The sequence below is a fragment of the Malaclemys terrapin genome, chromosome 1 (genome assembly GCF_027887155.1).
Source record: "Malaclemys terrapin pileata isolate rMalTer1 chromosome 1, rMalTer1.hap1, whole genome shotgun sequence".
In the NCBI taxonomy this organism is placed as follows: domain Eukaryota; kingdom Metazoa; phylum Chordata; order Testudines; family Emydidae; genus Malaclemys; species Malaclemys terrapin.
Window position 1 is genome coordinate 333,038,736 of NC_071505.1, and position 18,918 is coordinate 333,057,653.

The 18,918-nt window shown below is 43.4% G+C and overlaps 1 protein-coding gene and 1 long non-coding RNA gene across 3 annotated transcripts in view; one reads left to right on the forward strand and one right to left on the reverse strand.

Moving 5' to 3' along the window:
- Window positions 1–6,843: 6,843 nt before the first annotated feature.
- LOC128830079 (uncharacterized) lies at window positions 6,844–10,461 on the reverse strand. Of its 2 annotated transcripts, none has more exons than XR_008443535.1 (3): window positions 9,958–10,461; window positions 9,389–9,454; window positions 6,844–8,490 (listed from the first exon to the last, which is right to left on the reverse strand). It is a non-coding gene; the product is annotated as an uncharacterized LOC128830079 (long non-coding RNA). The 2 variants fall into 2 exon arrangements; XR_008443536.1 differs by lacking the exon at window positions 9,958–10,461 and having other exon boundaries at window positions 6,844–8,147; window positions 8,274–8,490; window positions 9,389–9,563.
- Window positions 10,462–10,603: 142 nt separating this feature from the next.
- Window positions 10,604–18,918, forward strand: part of RAB30 (RAB30, member RAS oncogene family) — a 66,900-nt gene continuing 58,585 nt past the window's right edge. The window contains exon 1 of the mRNA XM_054015763.1: window positions 10,604–10,812. The gene's annotated coding sequence lies outside the window, so the exon portion shown is untranslated. The remainder of the gene's footprint in view (window positions 10,813–18,918) is intronic.

Here is an 18,918-nt window from a genome sequence, read left to right on the forward strand (position 1 = left end):
TTCAAAACCTACCAATGTTAGAACCTGAGGGAGGCAAAATATTTGCATTGTGAGTTCACAGGTAGAATCTTTCACACACAGATGTAGCCCTTTGTCCATCTTTCTTTACATGTGACATTTCTTCTCCCACCCCCACACTTGTGCAAATTCACTTTCTCATCAGGTGGGAAAGTTACAGTTGGACAGAACCTAGAGGGGAAAAAAATACATAAAACTCTACTCTGAGACCACAACATCTACACTCTACCTCACTCATTCTGTAGCTCTCTGGGCATACATACACTGCAGCCCTAAGCTGACCAATGGTAGGTTGACTTACAGCCACCACAGTAAGTGATGTCCACACTACCCTCCGTCCGTCAGTGGTGCGCATCCTCACCAGGAGTGCTTCCACTGACTGAAGAGGGGGCAGTGCAGAGGGCTGAGAGCCAGGCCTCTCAGCTCCACGCTGGGAGCCCATCTGCCCCCTGGCTTTCGCCTCTCCTGCCGACAGCGCTGTCCCCATCAGCGTTTTTGTTGGTGAAACTTATGTTGGTCAGGGAGGTGGTGGTGGTGTCCCCCCCTACCCTGACAAGTTTTACTGAAAAAAGTGCTAGTGTAGACCAAGGGTTCTAAAACTGGAGATCTCAGGGGGTTGCAAGGTTATTATGTGTGGGTCATGAGTACATGCTGCCCAGCTAGTTAGCAAGTCTGCTGTGAAAAGTGATATTAACAAATCTGTTAAATATAAAGAAGTTTAATTTATAAACAGAGGTGTGCTTTGTGACAGGGGCTGCCAGGACAAAAAGTCTGAGAACCACTGGTGTAGACAAAGCCTTAAGTAATGGAGTGTCTACACACTGCATTCCCCTCATTACATTGACATAAGCCCTACAACTCTCATGGAGGTGGTGGAGTTATGTCTGTGTAGTAAGACACTCAGGGCAGGTCTACACTACTCGCCTGAATTGGCGGGTAGAAATTGATCTCTCGGGGATCGAATTATCGCATCTCGGCGGGACGCAACAATCGATCCCTGAATTGACGCTTGTACTCCACCAGCAGAGATAGGAGTAAGCACCATCGATGGGGGAGCTGCGGAGGTCGATTTGCCGCTGTCCTCACAGCGGGGTAAGTCGGCTCCGATACGTTGAATTCAGCTACGCGAATAGCGTAGCTGACTTTGCGTATCTTTAATTGACCCCTCCCCCCGTGAGGACATAGCCTCACATCCGTGGGATAAGGGTGTATTGTACACTAACCTAATTAAGTAGAAGTAAGTTGCCTTAGGTCAACTTGTGTAGGGTAGACCAGGCCTCAGACACCTTAATTTGGTAATGAAGTGCCCACACGTTTTCACCTAGTGATCTGCCTTGAATAGAGCTGTAGCCAGCAGCCTCCAATGCTGTTAGGAGACTCAATTTTTCAAAGTATAATTGCAGGCTTGAAGACCACCAGCTGGAAAAATACTGAACAGTCCACTGGCTCATGAGTCAGATTTACAAGATGAGCATTAAAAAGACCCAAGGATGGGTAGAATGTTACCTAGGGTAGGGCAAGCTCTTCTTCACTCCTCCCCCACAGAGAGGTTTCTAAGGCCTGGTCTAAACTAGAAAATTAGGTTGGTTTAACTGTCCACTGGACTGTGAAAAATCCATAATTAAGCTGACCTAAATCCCTGTGTAGACAGCGTTGTTGATGGAAAAAAATCTTCTGTCAAACTAGCTCCCATCTCTTGAGGAGGTAGACTATCTACACTGAAGTACTACAGCAGCACATTTTAAGTGTAGACAAACCCTAAGTAAATATCCATCAGCATAACCCTACAAAGCAGCCGACTTCAGTAGCTGTTCGTGTTTGTTCACGTAAAGGAGGCTGTCATGGGTACAAAACCGCATTGATTTTGCTGTAACCAAAAATCCATTTACCACACACAAATAGGGTTGTGAGAATTACATACAGCCTTGAATAAGCACATAGAAAAATAGCCATTTAGCTCTCTGCTCAAACTGTTAGCGTTATTTCTTACAGTGAAAAAATCCCCCACTAATGTTGATCAAAATGCTAGTGCTCTAAGCCATATTTTTCACTTCTGAAAGTTTTTTTTTTTTTAAATTGCACACAGTTTAAGAGTGTCTCAAGGCTTTGCTCTTTTTAAAAAATGGTACGTTTGCTAGAGAGCAGAACAGAAATAAATGACTCTTGTGCCTCAAAACACTGAGAATAGACACCCCACAGTGTGAAAGCCTAGCCAAACCAGTTGAGAATCAACCCACATCATTGGCCTCCCTAGTGTACACAGCCAACTCCTTCCCTCCCAAGGGAGGAGAGAATTGAGGATTTCTAAATCCCCTGCTGCAATGAGGTGTATATATAGCTCCTGGCTGCCATCTGGGCCTGATTTAAAGCTCATTGGAAAGACTCCCATTCATTTTAATGCACTTTGGACCCAATGCTTAGAGTTGGAGGAATAGCACAATTCAGAAAATTCTGGGTCCTGCTGCTCAAGTGTGGGACTATAGGCTCACCTTAGATCTGGGTGAACTATGGCTTTAAAATGAAGTTGGGCTATTGGCATGAGTAGGCCCAAAGCATATGACCAGAAAGAGACCAGGAGAGCGTTAAACTTGTGTCCCTCCAGAATTCCAGTGTTATCTATCTTGAGGTTTGGCCTGAAGTAACAAATAAGTTAATTGGCTACCCAGTGCAATAAACTCCTCTAATAAACTCCATCTGATCTTAGCTAACACCTGATACTGGCAATTAAATTACTTGTCTGTTTAAAGGATATAAAAAAGTAAACTCTCAAATAATTCATTGCTAGCACTGACCTGATCAAGTTGGAGCTGACCAAAACCGGTCTAAGCAGCCATGACTTTAGTTAAAGTATCCTGATCAAATGCTACTGTTTAGAGGTAATAAATTAATTCTTTGCCTTTTAGGGATATTTAGAGCAATTTTATAAATAACCATAAACTCATTTATTAAATCCAAAGGCTAAATGGTAAACTAGTGTCATGGTAATACCCTGCATAAATAATTCCAACACCAAGAGGTGGGGTAAATAAGCGAACTGGTTACTTCTCTCCCCATTTTTTCAAATCTTTGCAAAGGCAGAACAGTAGCCCTCTACATAAGGAGGCAGTGCAAACTGAAATCAACTACTGTAAGAGTAACCACTGGATAATGATCCCCGTTGTGTGATAGCAGCACAACCACCTGTAAAACTGACTGAAGTGAACTGTTGCCAGGAATTAGCCTCTTATTCACACTCCTCTAGGTTACTATTACATGGTATAATACTGCCAAATGAAACCACCTGAACTACTTAGCCTGTAAGGGAAGGTGGCAGAGAACCTGAGGTAGTGTCAGCAGTGCTTCCAAGCTTTCCTGGAAGCAAGGTTTTTATAAAAAAAGCACAAACGGGTGTGCAAAGAATCAAACAAGGGAATGGAAGCAGAAGTGGAATGGTGGGAAATAAGAGGTGCACAAAAGTAGAGATAAAGACATGAGTCATAGAAGTGATGTCTTCCTAGTCCCCTATAATGCAGAACACTAGGAGATGGTAAACAGAAGGGATGCACAGGACCAGCTGTTATGTGCAAATCCCTGCCCCCCCCCATTTCCTTCCACTAGCTAGCTTCCACTCTTACACACCTCCCTCAGATTTACTAAAGCCTGCCAGAAACCCACCTAATTTATACAGTCTTACCTTTAGGGAGTGTTTTTTTTGGGCAATTAAAAAACATCACTCAATATATTTTAAATTAATGGCCTGATTTTCACAGGTGCTAGGATTCTGCAGCTCCCATGGTCATTAGTGGGATCTGAGGGCAGTCAGGACCTCTGTAAATCAGGCCATAAATGTGTAGTAAAGGTACATAATCTTATCAGAGTTACGTGTTTTTTCTCAGTGTAATGTGCTGGTGGAGTTGAGCAACAGCAGATAGTGTTATGTAATGTTTTGATTTATGGTATTTTATATAAGTGTATGGAGAGTATGCAAGTTTAAAGCTAGTGTATAGCAAGAAGCATCTGCAGTTTAGTGGATTTTTTTTAAATAAATTATGTTGAGACCTGTGGCCTTAATCCTACAACTGGATCTGACAAGGCAGAGCAATATGGAAGCTAAGGGAACTTTGGCAGAGCCTGTGCTCTCCTAATGTAGATAAGGGACTGTTGAAATATATTGAAAATGAATCCCTTGACTAGAATAGGATTTAGCTTTTGCCTTTTGTATACAGCTATTTGCCCCTTTACATGGATATCTTTGCAAATTTCAAGGAGCGAAGTTCAGTGGGCAGTAGAGGAAGACTTGCACAATAGCAGTGAAATGACTAGATCTCTTAACAGTTCGTTCGCAGACTATAACAATTGGGCTTTCTTGAAGTTGCACAGGGGAGGAAAAAATGGAGGGGAGTTGTTAACTGGAGTTCCATGGGTTATTTTCAACCTTCTTCAAAATAGCTTTATGCTTAGGAATTTTGGACTTGAAAATAGTTCTCAGCATATCAAAACCATGGAATAGTTGCAATGTGCTAGCTCAGGATGTATCCATACCATCTTGTGTGGTCAGCCTACTAGATTAAAAGATCTGAAGAGTAACACTAGATCACTACTTGACTAGGGGACCTTTCTAGACCACAGTCAACTCTAAGTAATGTTGACAAGTCAGCATTTGGCACTCTTCCTGCTGCTTCAAATCATCTGGCTTGGAATTAAGGGAGGTAGAGTATAGATAAAGATTAGGCATGGGCCATGTGCTGCTATTTTTTTCCCTGAGGGCAAGTGTTAACTGATGCTTAAAAGTTACATATCACCTGTATCACTCTCCTGAAGTTTCTATTGGAAAACATTGTAATGAGCTGACTTGCAAGTGTTCCCTCTGCTAGAGGGAAAAGAGCTTCACTCTACAAGATAACCCCCCTACTACAAACGTTCTCATCTAGCTAAAGTGAGAGGGGCTTGAGTTCTAGATCAGGAAGATCTGTTGTATCCCCACTGCTGCCAGGAAGTTCCTAGTAAGGGTCTGCTGCAGCAGCAATAGCCATTAAGTTCCTAGAAATCCTAAGATTTGCAGTATATTTTACTTCCTGTTCTGTCACAACTGGTATTGAACTGAGGAGAAAGCCACGTCCATGCTCCATGAAGAGAGATTCTTCTGTAGTTAAAGCACTGTGGTATCCTTAAGCTGAAAAACAAGATAATTAATTCAATTCTAGCAGCTGACAACTATATTGAAAAATTTTAAACATAAGAGTTTTTCCCATGCAAGATAATTATAGCTAGTCAAGTATCAGAGGGATAGCCATGTTAGTCTGGATCTGTAAAAAGTGACAGTCCTATGGCACCTAATAAACTAACAGACCTATTGGAGCATAAGCTTTCATGGGTGAATACCCACTTCATCAGATGCATGTCAGAAACCAAAGCTTTTTCTGAAGTTTTACTTCCAAAATTATGCCCTTTTTCATTTTGACTTAATGTCAGTTCCATTTTTTGGGGCATGTCAGTTTTCAGTATTCCCTTCTCCCCCACTAGAAAAAGAGGGCAGGGAAGAGGCAGTAGCTAAAGAAGTTTGTTAAAATACTTCTCAGTTTTACAACTGGTAAAGTAGTGTTGGATTTGTTCTCCTCTTCCCTGCCTTTCAGTTTTCAAAAACCAAACTGCCAGCTCAGGTTGATTTAAAACTTTGTTTCAAAATTTCCTGCTGAGAAAACGGACACATTGTCCCTTGGACATTTTCCGACAAAAGTTATGGAAAAAATTGAGCAGCTCTAACTCCAAATTCTATGTTCCTATGATATCTGGGATAAGACTCTGCACACAAATGAGCTGATTGTGTGTGGGTTTTTTAAAGTAGCTGTACCTGTATTTTTTTTAAACCTTTATATACCTAACAGCTGCATCTACCATGGCCAAGTTACAATTTAAGTAGGAACCACATCTCTGAATTTTCTATTTTTGTGCACATAGTCTCATCTGGGAGCTACCAAGTTACACTGGGTGTGGATTTGCTTCCATTACATGAGCCTGCAGTGAACTGTTACAATTCACAAACAAGAATTTCCTGAAAGACAATAAGATTTTCATGAAGAGCTGCAGTCTCATACTTGCATTTTTACAGATGAACTTGGTTATGTAGATTTGCTTACATTTTCATCTTAACCTAAATACTGCAAAGCCAGGAAGGAAGCAATTATACCTGTCCAAATGCCTTTGTTTCCTTCCCAGAAAGGCTCTACCTCCACACAGACCATTTTGTTCCATTTTTAGTCTATTAAGAACAGAGTATGCTTACCAGAAAGTTGAAGTTTTATTTTCAAGTAAACTTTCTTCAGCTGCTCAGTCAGATGAAAGATATGGACTACCACAGTGGTTTTCAAAGTTTGGTCGCAACTCAGTAGTAAGTCACGGAATGTAAGGCACTGGATCACCTTGTTCAGCATCCAGGGACCCTGGTGGCCAGCCAATAAAAACTAGTAGTCCTTAACTGTTCTGATACCGTGCTGCGCCCTGGAAGTAACCAGCAGGCCCAGCTCATAGGCAGGTGGGCCATGGAGCTCCACGTGCTTCCCCCACCCAGAGCACCAGCTCCACACTCCCTTTGGCCGATTCCCAGAACTGGGGGGGGGAGGCAGGCAGGCATGAAGTGCCTGCAGGTGAGAGCTGGGAAGAAGCTGGACTTGCTGGCCACTTTGAGGGTACAGTGTGGTCTGCATTGCCAGGACAGGTGGGAAGCCTACCTCTGCACCCCAGCTGTGCCGCTGAGTGGGGGCTGCCAGAGGTAAGCCCGCATCCCAAACCTAGAGCCCCTCATCCCCAGGCCAGTGCCCTGACCCCCTCTGTACCCATCATCCCCAGTCCCATCTGAGGCTGCACCACCAGCCCACAGCCCTGACCCCCTTCCTGCACCCCAACCCTCTGCCCCAGCCCTAAGCTCCCTCATGCCCAAACACCTCATCCCCAGCTCTGTTGGGTCGTAGGCATCAATTTTCTTCAACTGGGTCGCCAGAAAAAAAAAGTTTGAAAGCCACTGGACTACAGTCACTTTAACAATTGTGACAGTCTAAAGTGTCTTCCCATCATAAAAGGTTAGATTACACTAACAGTGCAAGTACAGGCAAACATAATGGGGACTGAGGTGTTGTACAAACACTGGAATGAGTTTACTGACAAAAGCAGTATTAGAATAGACAGAGGATTCACCTACTTATTTTGAGAAGTGTCAAGCTCAGTCTTCAACTACAGAACCACTTAAACTTTTACCATGTTATCCAAAGTAACAGCACTTCCACTACTCCAGCACCATCTCCTGCAACACTACAGAGCACTAGTGTGAGCATGTTGTGTAACTTGGAACTATATCCTTAATGATTTAAAACATAGAAATTCTAGAAAATCACTTTAGAGATCCAGTGTGACATGTGTAAGTGAAACTTCTGAAGGCCATGGCAAATTGTGATTAATGAACATCACCAGATGGCTGCAGACTGACAGTAACAAAGATTGGAAAGCTCCACACTGGTGGGGGGGAAAGTGAATTATGTAATATAGAATAGATTTTGTTGCATCACTTTTCATGCACCAGACTTACAAGGCAAACTGATATTGCAATTGCCCCCTGCTTTGTTTAAATTGGCCTTCCCTGGCAACTGCTGTGACGAGCATCAACCTTCTATGTCTTCGTGGGAAGAGGAAACCTATTTTCTTTAGGCAAAGAAAACATTGGAATCAAAGTAAATTGTATATTCCTAAAAATAGGGGACAGCAGTGAAGGTGTACAAAGCAGACTTCCCACACATCATCCACTGAAGAAAGTTGTTTCTAGAATCTGCCCACCACACTTCGCTGTTTGCTGGTCAGGAAGTCTGTCGTAAAGATGAAAAAGCAGGCTGATTCATCTCTGACAACATGTTAGCAGATAAGAACAGTCTTTCACAGAAGGAAAATCAAACATTATTTAAGTACTCCATCAAAATACTTACCACTTTTGCTTAATATGAAGAGGTTCCAGCTGCACAGATCTAGGCCAGATTTAATTTGAAGAGTTTAGACAGCTGTTCTTCTGCAATTATATATCCCCAACCATCTCAAAAAACAAAACCCTCATTTCTCCTCCTTAGCATAAATTATTCCAGTAGATACTGACTCAGGCAGTGAAGAAACTAGGAAAAGAATGCGGCACTTGGTAAAACTGCTTTTTGTAACATCTGCATTCCTCTGAAAGAGGAACCATGAGGTGCAAGACATTTTTGCCATTTTGATCCAACAACATACACCACATCATTTACCTTTTCTTCAGTTACCAACATGGCAATATTTTTATTTGACTCCAGCTAAAATTAAGGCCTGAAGTGCACCCCCTACATCAATCCCAACTGGTAGTTTTGTAGGAGGAGGGAGAAGGCAGAGTGTTGGCTCAAAATTCTGAGCATGGGAACCTGCAGTTTAAAAAAAGAGAGGCAGGGGAGGGACAGTTGCATTCCATTTCCTCAGCATCAGTATATCCTGAAAGAGAACAAATTTAATAAGTGCCTGATAAAGTTACCCAAGAAATCATGTTCTGTACAAAGACTTCTCACCATACCCAGTCCCTCCCACTGTAGTGTGCACACTATGGCAAACAGACAGGATAAAACTACCAGCTGCTATCAGGAAGGCCTATCTTGAACAGATGCCTTGGAAGTAGATACAGTACAAGTTTTTTTTCCCCTTCCCCCATTTTTTTTTTTTTTAAAACACCGACACCACTTTACATGGCTTGGCATGCCAACCCAATAAGGGATTATGAATGATTTACAGGGGACTGCTGCAATGGCTTCCCCCACTTGCTGTGAGAAAGCAGAGAGATCACCTGCATCCCTGATGCCCTCTTTAGCCACCAAGAAGCTGAGAGCAGGACCCAAAGCAACTACTGCCCCTTCCAGGAATTTGACAATCACAGGAGTCCAAGTGCAGGCAGGGCCTCCTTCCTACATGGTAAAAACAAACACCACTCTGGACCCCTAACTAACAGATGCTATGACCACTGCCTTTGATGAGGGGAACTAGCACCGTTCACCCTAAAGCATGCGACAGTGGGACAAATATTAGAAGGAACCTGTGCTTGAAACAGGAAGTCTCACAAATTACTACCCTACATCTAACTTCCCTTTCCTAAGCAAGCTAATAAAGAAGTCTCCCTAAAATGCTCAACTGCAATCACCACCTGGATGAAGAACAGCTGATTAAAGCTGAATCCAGTCAAGCCTGAGAACGCTGGAAAGAAAAGGGAAAAAGTCTCCAGGGAACTAATCCCATGCACAGCACGGGGACCCCTCTGCCTCCGATGACGACGTTGTCCATTGCCCGGATGTCTTTAGGGGCTACTAAATGCCCAAACAGGTACGGTGGGAAAAACACCTACTTCCATCGATGAAGGGCAGGAACATTGCAACATCTCCTACAGGGGCCGAGAGGCCTAGCCACGCATCTGTGAAACCCAAGCTCCATTAGTGCAACTCCTTATAGGGCAATGAAGCCCCGCAGCCGGAAGAAGCGCGGCGCAGCACCGAACACAGCAGCTTTGAATCACCGCTTGCCGTGCGCCTCCCCCGCTCCCCACCCAACCCTGTCAGCTCGAGGTTTCTGCCCCCCCGTGGCCAAAGCGGGCGCCCGCTGGAAGAGCCCCAGCAGCACGGTCACGCGAGCAAGCGAAAGCCTGCCCCTGCCCCGCGCCGGCCCCCCCCCGCCTCGCGGCGACCCACGCGAAGCTCGCGCCTGCGCCTCGCCCCCCCGCAGCAAACCGGCCGTTACGGCTCCTCCCGCTGGGCCTGCAGGCGCCGAGGCTGCGCCCCCAAGGCACTGCGCCACGCGGGCACCGCAGCCCCCGCGCCCTCTATCGCGGCGAGCCCCGTACGCCACGCCACCCTCCCGCCCCGCCCAGCGGGGGCAGCCATGGAGCGAGGCGCCGGGCTGTCTCCCCCGCTCGCTCACCCGCGGGCGTCGCTCTGGTGGGCCAGAGGCCTCGGCCGCTGCCGTCCGTGGGGCAGATGGAGCCGGTCGCTGCTAGGGCTCCGTCGGGGCCTTTCCGCGCACGGTTCTACTCAGCAACCCCCCGCCCCCCTTCACCAAGGTTGATCCCTCCGCAGGGAGGACTTAAGCACGCCGCACCGTCAACGCTGGGGGAGGGGGTGATAACCGAACGCACTGCGGGGTCTATTGGCCGCCGCGCCCACCCGTCCGTCTGGAGGGAGAAGAGACGCGACCCCCCCATCCCTGTTTCCTCCCTTTCCTTACTCGCCCCTGAGTATTCAGCTCCCGCCCTCCCCTTGCCGACATTTTAATCCGATTTCCCGGCCGCTCCTCCGAGCTAACGGCGAACCCACACCACCAACATGGCCGCCAAGCGCACCCTCTCCGTCCCCCTCCCACACCCGGTTTTCTCTGCGGCTGCGCGGCGCGGAACCTTATAGGAGTTGTAGTTCTCTATGCACCCGGGGCTTGCTGCTAGACGTGGGAGCGAACTACAAATTCCAGAATGCCGCTCCGCCGATCTTAAGGGGCCAATGGGAGGCTTCCCTCCTCCTCCCTCCCCCTGGCCATAGGGATGATGTCATTGCAAAACAGGCAGGGGAGGTTTCTGCACTGCAATTCATTGTGCTACGCTACAGCCTCCTCCCCCTGCTGCTGAAGCACTAGGGCAGTGACTAAATCTCAAGCAAAGGGGAGGGGGGACCATATAGACATCCCAAGGGAGCTGTAAGCCCTACCCCATGTCTAGGTGATTGAATCCCACGTTGTGTCTTGTTTTATGGTCTCGTAAGGGAAGGGGGAAAATCCCAAATCCAGGTGAGTTCTGTGATTTCTTGCAATCAACTTGTCTGTAATATGTATTTTTAAGTCAGAAAAGTGCAATTGATGGGGGGAGGTTCTGTGCAGGGCTATTTGTGGGGGCATGGGTACCATTGCACAAAAAAAAAAAAAACCTCAGTTTTTTTCTGTGCACTGAGTTGTCTATAAGCTTGATTATTATTTGTTGGAGGGGCGGTTGCGTGTGAAAAATCCTTACAGAGCTAGACTTGACTGCAGAACGATTATCAGACAGTGTTGATTCCCCTTCATATACAGATGTTGGAGGGGGTGTGTGTCTGGTGTGGAGGGGAAGAAGCAACTGAGATGTGGATTTATTCTAGTTTGGTGCCTTTTGAAAAAAAATGCTTGATGCATTTCAAAAGAGCTGATTTATAGGGGAATAAGATAGTGACTTAATTTAGTTGTTTTGGAATACTTTATTGCCTTTTTTTCTTGTGTTTAAAAGAACAAATGGATGATATATTTTAAATAGCAGACTTACTACATATGTGAAATGCTTTCTTTTCCTTTCCCTATACCTTCAGGATAGCATATTAGAAATAACCACCGTAGTAGGCTCAATCATGTTATAATATGTGTGTAAAAATAAAAATAAATGCACAACACACATTTCACATTTCTATGTCAGTATTCTTTTTAGCCAGTCACAGGATGTTTGTCTGATTTGTTTTTATTAAGAATATTCTCTTTTTTAAATATGGTTAATTCTGAGTGTCACTGAGTTGTCTGAAAAAGTGAACATCTGTAGATCTTTTTTAAAAACTCCATTGCAACTTTCAGCACACAGTAACAAATAATAAGTAGTAATTTGATTGTACTTCCCTGGGATACAGTGTTCAGTAACAAATAACTGGAGGGAATCCTGGTACAATTTGCCATCTCAATGATGAAAATAACAGCAAATGTGATTGACCTTAATTTGCTATTGCTTAATGATGCCAAGGTGCTATGAGATAGGAGTGTTTCTGGCTGGTGAGAGAGATCTGGGACTGGTGATGGAAAAGGGAAAACATAATTTTTTGGGGGGCCAGGGCTATTTTGTGTATTGTGGGTTTTTGTTAGATCACTTCCTTGCCTCTTTCAGGGGAAAAAGTGACTTGAATTGTGTAACTGGCTCTTAGCTATTTCAACTATTTCAGATTTATTTTTGATTAGTGTGAATGAACATATACTTTTAAACCAACAGCTGGACTAAATGCTATAGACAGATATACCCAATCTTAACTATTGAGATATCTTTTTGTGATCCACTTGGTTTTTCTGTTGTCATAAATAGAAGAAATGTGGGTGTTTTTAAAATTAACTCTGGAATCCAACACAGCTTCACAATGCAGTCCTCATTTTCTTTGGAGACAGTGCAGAGGGATGTGGGTCCTTTTCCCAGTTCTCTCCTTAGCTCTGTGGGGAAAGTCACTTGCTTCAGTTTCCTAATCTGTAAAATGGGGATAATGCCTGCTTTTGTTAAGTGCTTTGAGATGTTTGCATGAATAGTGCTACCATAACAAGCTGCAAAATATTATTTATTCTTTTCTAAAACTATATCATCACTGCAATTACAAGTATACTCCAGAGAAATCTACTTTCTGTTATATAATACGAGCTTAGCAGCACACACACCGCTTTGTTTCACTGCAGAATTTGCAGCGTCTCCCATCTGGGTCCCTTCAAAGTTTATCTACTCCAAGGACTGAATCTCTTTGGGGCACAGGAAAAAAAAAAAAAAAAAAAAAATAATGGAGATATCCCATCTCCTAGAACTGGAAGGGACCTTGAAAGGTCATCGAGTCCAGCCCCCTGCCTTCACTAGCAGGACCAAGTACTGATTTTGCCCCAGATTCCCAAGTGGCCCCCTCAAGGATTGAACTCACAACCCTGGGTTTAGCAGGCCAATGCTCAAACCACTGAGCTATCCCTCCCCCCACACAGGAAGTGTGTGTGCAGCTGAGCTCATTTTTTCCCCCACTGCTGCATATTTGCTTCTGTGTTACTCTTGTGTAACTGAGACTGTTTTGTCCTCTGGCAGACTTTCCTTGGAATTGCAGTGCTAAGGGATGTGTGACATGAGTGCAATGTGGACAATGAAACTCCCTTTTTCTTTTGATTAAAGTGTTTGTAAACACTAACACAATGGTTGTGGAGTCAGTGTGTAATGCAGAGAGCATTTTATGTGATCTTATCTTGCAACTAAATTCCTGAGGGGTAAACATTCCTCAGCTAAATCTCCTCCTTGTATTTTTTTATCTCTTCTTTTTCCTTCCTTCCTTGTTGTTGCTAAGTTAAAGGAGAGGAACAGCAGTGCATGCAGTCCAGTTTCCCTTTGTTTTTTAGACTTTTATTTCCTGGAATGGCGTCCCTCTCCCCCTCTTTTTTCGGTCAAGGGAGTGAGTGCGTAATTTAATATACGGCTTCTCCTGTTGGCTATAAGAGAGGAACCTTTACAGCAATGATTTTGTAGGCAATGAAGAGCAAGCGCTGGAACTGCAGTGATAGTTTGAAAGTATATTCTGTAAATTAATGATATGTAAGTTATGCGAAACCTATATACCAGGGGATTTTGGTGTGTGTGTGTGTATGTACTACAGTTCCTTATCTAAATACCGTGCCTGTATATTTATTTTATGTATGCTTGTTTAATCATGTTGCTGTATTAATGAATTTCTCTAAATAGTAATGAGTTTGTCCAAAGTGTTCGCACTCTGGTGCTATACAATAATATAGCAATAATTAGAGTTAAAATGCACTTCAGAAATTCAGACACCAAGTAGCATGCAGACAAATGCAATATTCACTAGGATGTGTTGCAGTTTTTCCCTTGCAGTGGCAGAAATGTAAAAAGATTTGAAAGTTGGGCATTCAGGAGGTCATCTGTCACCATATATGAGAAACAAGGTGGGTGAGGTAATATCTTTTATTGGACCAACTTCTGTTGGCGAGAGAGACAAGCTTTCGAGCTTGATCTAGTAAAAGACATTACCTCACTCACCTTGTCTCTCTAATATCCTGGGACTGACACTATTACAACTACACTGCATACAACCATGAATGAGCAAAGTCAAGAACTATCAGGTCATTTCTCCTAAATAGCTGGTTTGTAGAAACTTACTTATGTCCCGATCCCACAAAGACTTAGGCATGTGCATTTACTCATGCAAATAATCCCACTAGGTTTAATGGGACTATTTGTGTGAACAAAATTATGCACAAGTCCACATGACTGCAAGATCAAGGCCTTATTTGCTAAGCATCAGCAATGAGGTATACACTGTATTGGAGGCAAAGTAAGATGGTCCTTAACTGCAACTGGGATCTACTAGCATGCACACATTCTGAATCCTACCCTGATGAGGAATTGGGGTCTAAATACAGAGACAAATAAGAAAAAGCGGACTTGGAGACCCGAGCAAAGTGCTGACATAGATTTGTTTCAAGTTTTGCTCTTTCTGTCTTCTCCTCTGCTACAGTGCTGTGTGAGAGAAGTTACTTGACTCACTTAGGCTAGTGTGTGGGGGGGGGGGGACTTGTGGGAGAAATGAGCCTTTAGGAAAGATTTGAATGAAGAGAACTTGGTGCACTGGGACGTAAGTGGTTATTCATATAGGGGCCACTTGGAAGAAGATGAGAAAAATGAAGAGGGTGCTGAGTCTGGCATACCTGGTGTGCCTCTTTCTATTGTTCCTCGCATGAAACAGGTTTTTCCTCCATTTTTTTTTTTTTTTTGACCAATGTAACTCACTTGTGAGTGTGTATTACATGCCCCATTCCCCAGCCCCCTCTCCCCCCCCACTAGTGCACGTGAAATGAGTCATGTACAGCTTGAGTGAGGGAGTCTTGCCTCTTTAACTGAAGCTGTAGCAACTCTTGTTTTTTGTTCTGGAAGTCCCCAGTTCAGTCTTAAGTGTGTTTAGTCAAGATGGCATCTGTCATTGGGAACTTCAGTCATCTGGTGTAACTGTAAGTTATGGTCTGTCTTATGCAGATTTATCTGCAGCTGTATTGTTTGTGTGCCAGGGGACCACTTACTTTTATTTTATGAGAAAAAATAAATAAATGAACAGTTACAATAGGCCTGATTCCACAGTGGAGATTTGGGTACAATCATTTTTGTTTTTAGTGGAAGATTTGCTTTTTTAGTAAATGGGTCCTAAAATATGAAAGCAAATGTTGCTGCTAATAGTTGCAGAAATGGCAGTCAGAAAATGTGTCTGAACCTACCTGGCTCACACAGGTGTGGTTTGTTTTTATGTGTGTGTCCAGATTACATGGATGTATGTGGCAATGTGAAAGTTAGAGAAAATATGCATCATAATATAAGTGTATTGATTATAGTACAACAGGAATTGCATAGGATGGTACAAGATAGGTTAAAACTGGGAGTAATGGGATAACATCTAAATCAGGGAAAATTGGGGCTGGATATCAGGCAAAACCTCTGAGAGTGATACTTACTTTTTGAGATTCTTCCATTCTCATAAGTGGTGACAGCTCCATTACTAAATCACTAACTCAGTTGGAGAAAGCGTGAAAAGTAGATTATAGGAGCCATTCTGCATTGATTGTGGGGGGAATGGACTAGATGACCTAAAAGATCCTTTTTAGTGTCCAATTTCTATTATATCATCCTGCAGTAAATAAGTTAGTCAATTATTGACATAATTGGTGAGAGAAATTGTGCTGGTGTTTTAATGCATGTTTTATAGTATGAAAAATTGTTCTGTCATGTTTGTGATCTAAACATTTCCTGGACTATGATGCCTTTCAATTGGACCATGCTTTAAGTTTAAGTGAAATCGAACAAATCGAGGCAAATACATCCCTGATATAACTCCATTTAATTCATTACAATTACACAAGCTATCAGTTTGGCCCATTAAAACCAATGTTACTATTTAAATATAATTAGGCTTGGAAGGATTTGACTTTTATTGGTAAATGTTGGTAGATGTAGATTTCACACACGCGCACACAGGAAAAAACATTTCTATTGATAAGTAAAATTTACAAATAGGCAAAATAAGAAAAATGGTGCTTGCGAACTTAGAGTTTGATTTTAAGGCTGTTTTCTTTGTATATTGTGATGTGATGTTGACAATTTGTGTTTTTTCATGGTTATTTAATGTTATCGTCTTGAATCTCAGTGTCTACTGTCATGAAATAATTATCCGACCCCTTCTATTGTCTGATCACTCCATAATTGTGAACATTTATATTGATAAAAATCAACATAAATGAATGCTTAAAAATAAACATTGATATTATCCATCAAATTTTATTTAAAAAAAATCACATTCTGCCAAGCCCAAATGTAACTGAGAGCAAACTGAAGTGTATCATTACTTCAGTTGGTTCTTCACTGCGCCTCATGTAGGCTACTAAAAACTGTCTATACGGCGTGTCTACACTGGAGCTGAAGATGTGATTTCCAGCTGGGATAAACATATCCACACTAGCTGTGATCGAGCTGGCATACTAAAAATAGAAGTGCATCCGTGGCAGCAGGATGAGCAGGTGGCCCTGAGTATGTGCCTATGGTTTCATACTCGGAACAGCTAGCCCAGTGGTTCTCAAACTTTGTACTGGTGACCCCTTTCACACAGCAAGCCTCTGAGTGCGACCCCTCTTTATCAATTAAACACTTTTTTATATATTTAACCCCATTATGAACGCTGGAGGCAAAGCAGGGTTTGGGGTGGAGGCTGATAGCTCGTGACCCCCCCCATGTAATAACCGTGTGACCCCCTGAGGGGTCCCAACCCCCAGTTTCAGAACCCCTGAGCTAGCCTATCCTGCTGCTTGTTTTGCCATGGTTATGCTTCTGCTTTTCCATGTGAGTTCAATCAGAGCTAGCACGGATATGTCTACCTGAGCTGGAGATTATACCTCCAGCCACGGCCGGCTCCAGGGTTTTTGCCGCCCCAAGGAGAGGGGGAGAGAGAGAGAGGAAAAAAAAAAAAAAAGCCGTGATCGGCGGCACTTCGGCGGGAGCCCCACCGCGCCGCTTCATAATTCAGTGGCAGGTCCTTCCCTCCTGATCCACCGCCGAATTGCCACCGAATTGCCACTCCCTTCCTTGGGCCGCCCCAGGCACCAGCTTGCTGCGGTGGTGCCTGGAGCCGGCCCTGCCTCCAGCTGGAGATTATACCTCCAGCTCCAGTGTAGACAGAGCCACATGAAGGGCCTGTGCAAACTAAGTGTGTGGGGATTGTGTTGTAACGTGACTTGGTCTTGCCTGTGTAGGTGGGACCACCTGGTGGGATTAACAGTGAACCATGTTACTCAGTCATGCTTCGGTCCTGTTAAAGATGGGGGTAGCATACATCCAGTTCGTGTACTTTGCCTGTGGCAGAAATATTTTCCTTAGCTTATTGTATTTAGTCCTATTAAAGGCAACAATACGTTTCTTGTACTGAGACCCCTTTTTTGGAATTTGAGAGGATTGGGGAAGGCTGTGTTGGCTTGGAAAGAAATGATCTTGCATGTGGCTTTTCAAGAGACTGTCTCCCACAGAATGAGCACTGCAGGGAATCTTAGACACAAACATGTACAAGAGTCAAATAGTCCTCCAGTAACTCTGTCCGAATTAAAGATGCAATAGCAGAATGGAGTATTGATGCAAGCCCCTAATAGTTGGACCCACCGATGAACATGTGTTAATAACAAAGTCACAGTCCCCTTCAGGAAAACTAAGTTGTGCTTTTTAAAGTCCTTGTTAGTGCAGAATATGTACTATGCAAAAATGTCACTAATCCAAAGTGCAATGTGCATATATAAAAAGGGAGCAGAGTTTCTCAATGTGAATTCATCTCTCCTGCATGGAAGCACCAAGGAGTCCCAAGACCCTATAGAATAGTAATAGGCCTTGACTTAACTTTATTTGTGAACACTGAAGAAAATCTTGTCTTATGTATTTACCACCCCCACCTGATATGGGAGAGGGATGACTGTGTAACAACCTCCTGTATGAACATTCAGTGAAGCTTGAAACTCAGACCTTCAGAGCCATAGAACAGACATTTATCACTTGAGCTAAAGGAGTTAACTCCATTAACTGGTAGCAATAGCAAGGTGTTTATTGATCAGCCACAGGGTGGGGATGTGACACATGCTCTGGCATTCTGTTTCTCTACCTTGCTTTGCAGTAAAGAAGCGCTTTCCTATTTTTCTCTTAAATATTAAAATTCAAGTAGCCAGTACATTTAAAATGTACTGAGGACTATGTTACAGAATCCTGAGAGAGGTCATGGAGAGGGACTTCTGGTTGAATATGTTTGAGTTAGGAATGAGGATTGTGACAAAAATATACCATTTTAATCCCTCACCCCCCTGGAAATACTGCTATTGAACCATATTGCTGCACTAATCTGGGGTGCAGTGAGGCAGCTGCCTGGGGTAATCAGACTGTCCTGTAGGCTGCCACATCTGAGGAGTCAGTGTTGGAACAGCATCACCCATAATAGCTGAGAGGTATCAAACTGCTCCCTCCCTGTTGTGGAATTTTACCTTCGTGATTCTTTCTTGTTTCCATTCTACTATAGTGCCCTTGTTTTTTTTTTTTTATTTTATTTATAATATATATATATATATATATAAAACAATATAGTGATGTGCAGCAAGCTCCTTTGGGGCCTCAGATACTCGGGTGCAAATGATTCTGTGTAATGTTAGGAAATAGATGAGCATAAATGGAGACATCAGTTTGGAGGTAGAAGTAACACCAATAGGGAATAGGGTGGGTTGCTGGAAAGAAGGAAATAATGTCTGACCAAAGATCCAGTGCACCTATGCCCTGCCCTATTGGTAATGACATTAAGGCATAATGTCTTGGCAGGCACTCTGTTCCTGCTGTCGAACTCTGTTGGACTCTACAGAAATATGGAGGAGATCCTTATTCAGGTGTTAGACTAGCAACTACAATTTAAAGGTGAATTCCTGCCTTCAAATCGACACATGTTCAAAGAGTTAGTGATAGAGACCCTGTCAGGTTAAAAATCATGATTTTATTTAAAAGCAGATTCTCTTAAAACCTAGGTTCTAAATAACCCCTTGGATTATAAAATTGGAAAATTAATAAAGAAAATTTACACT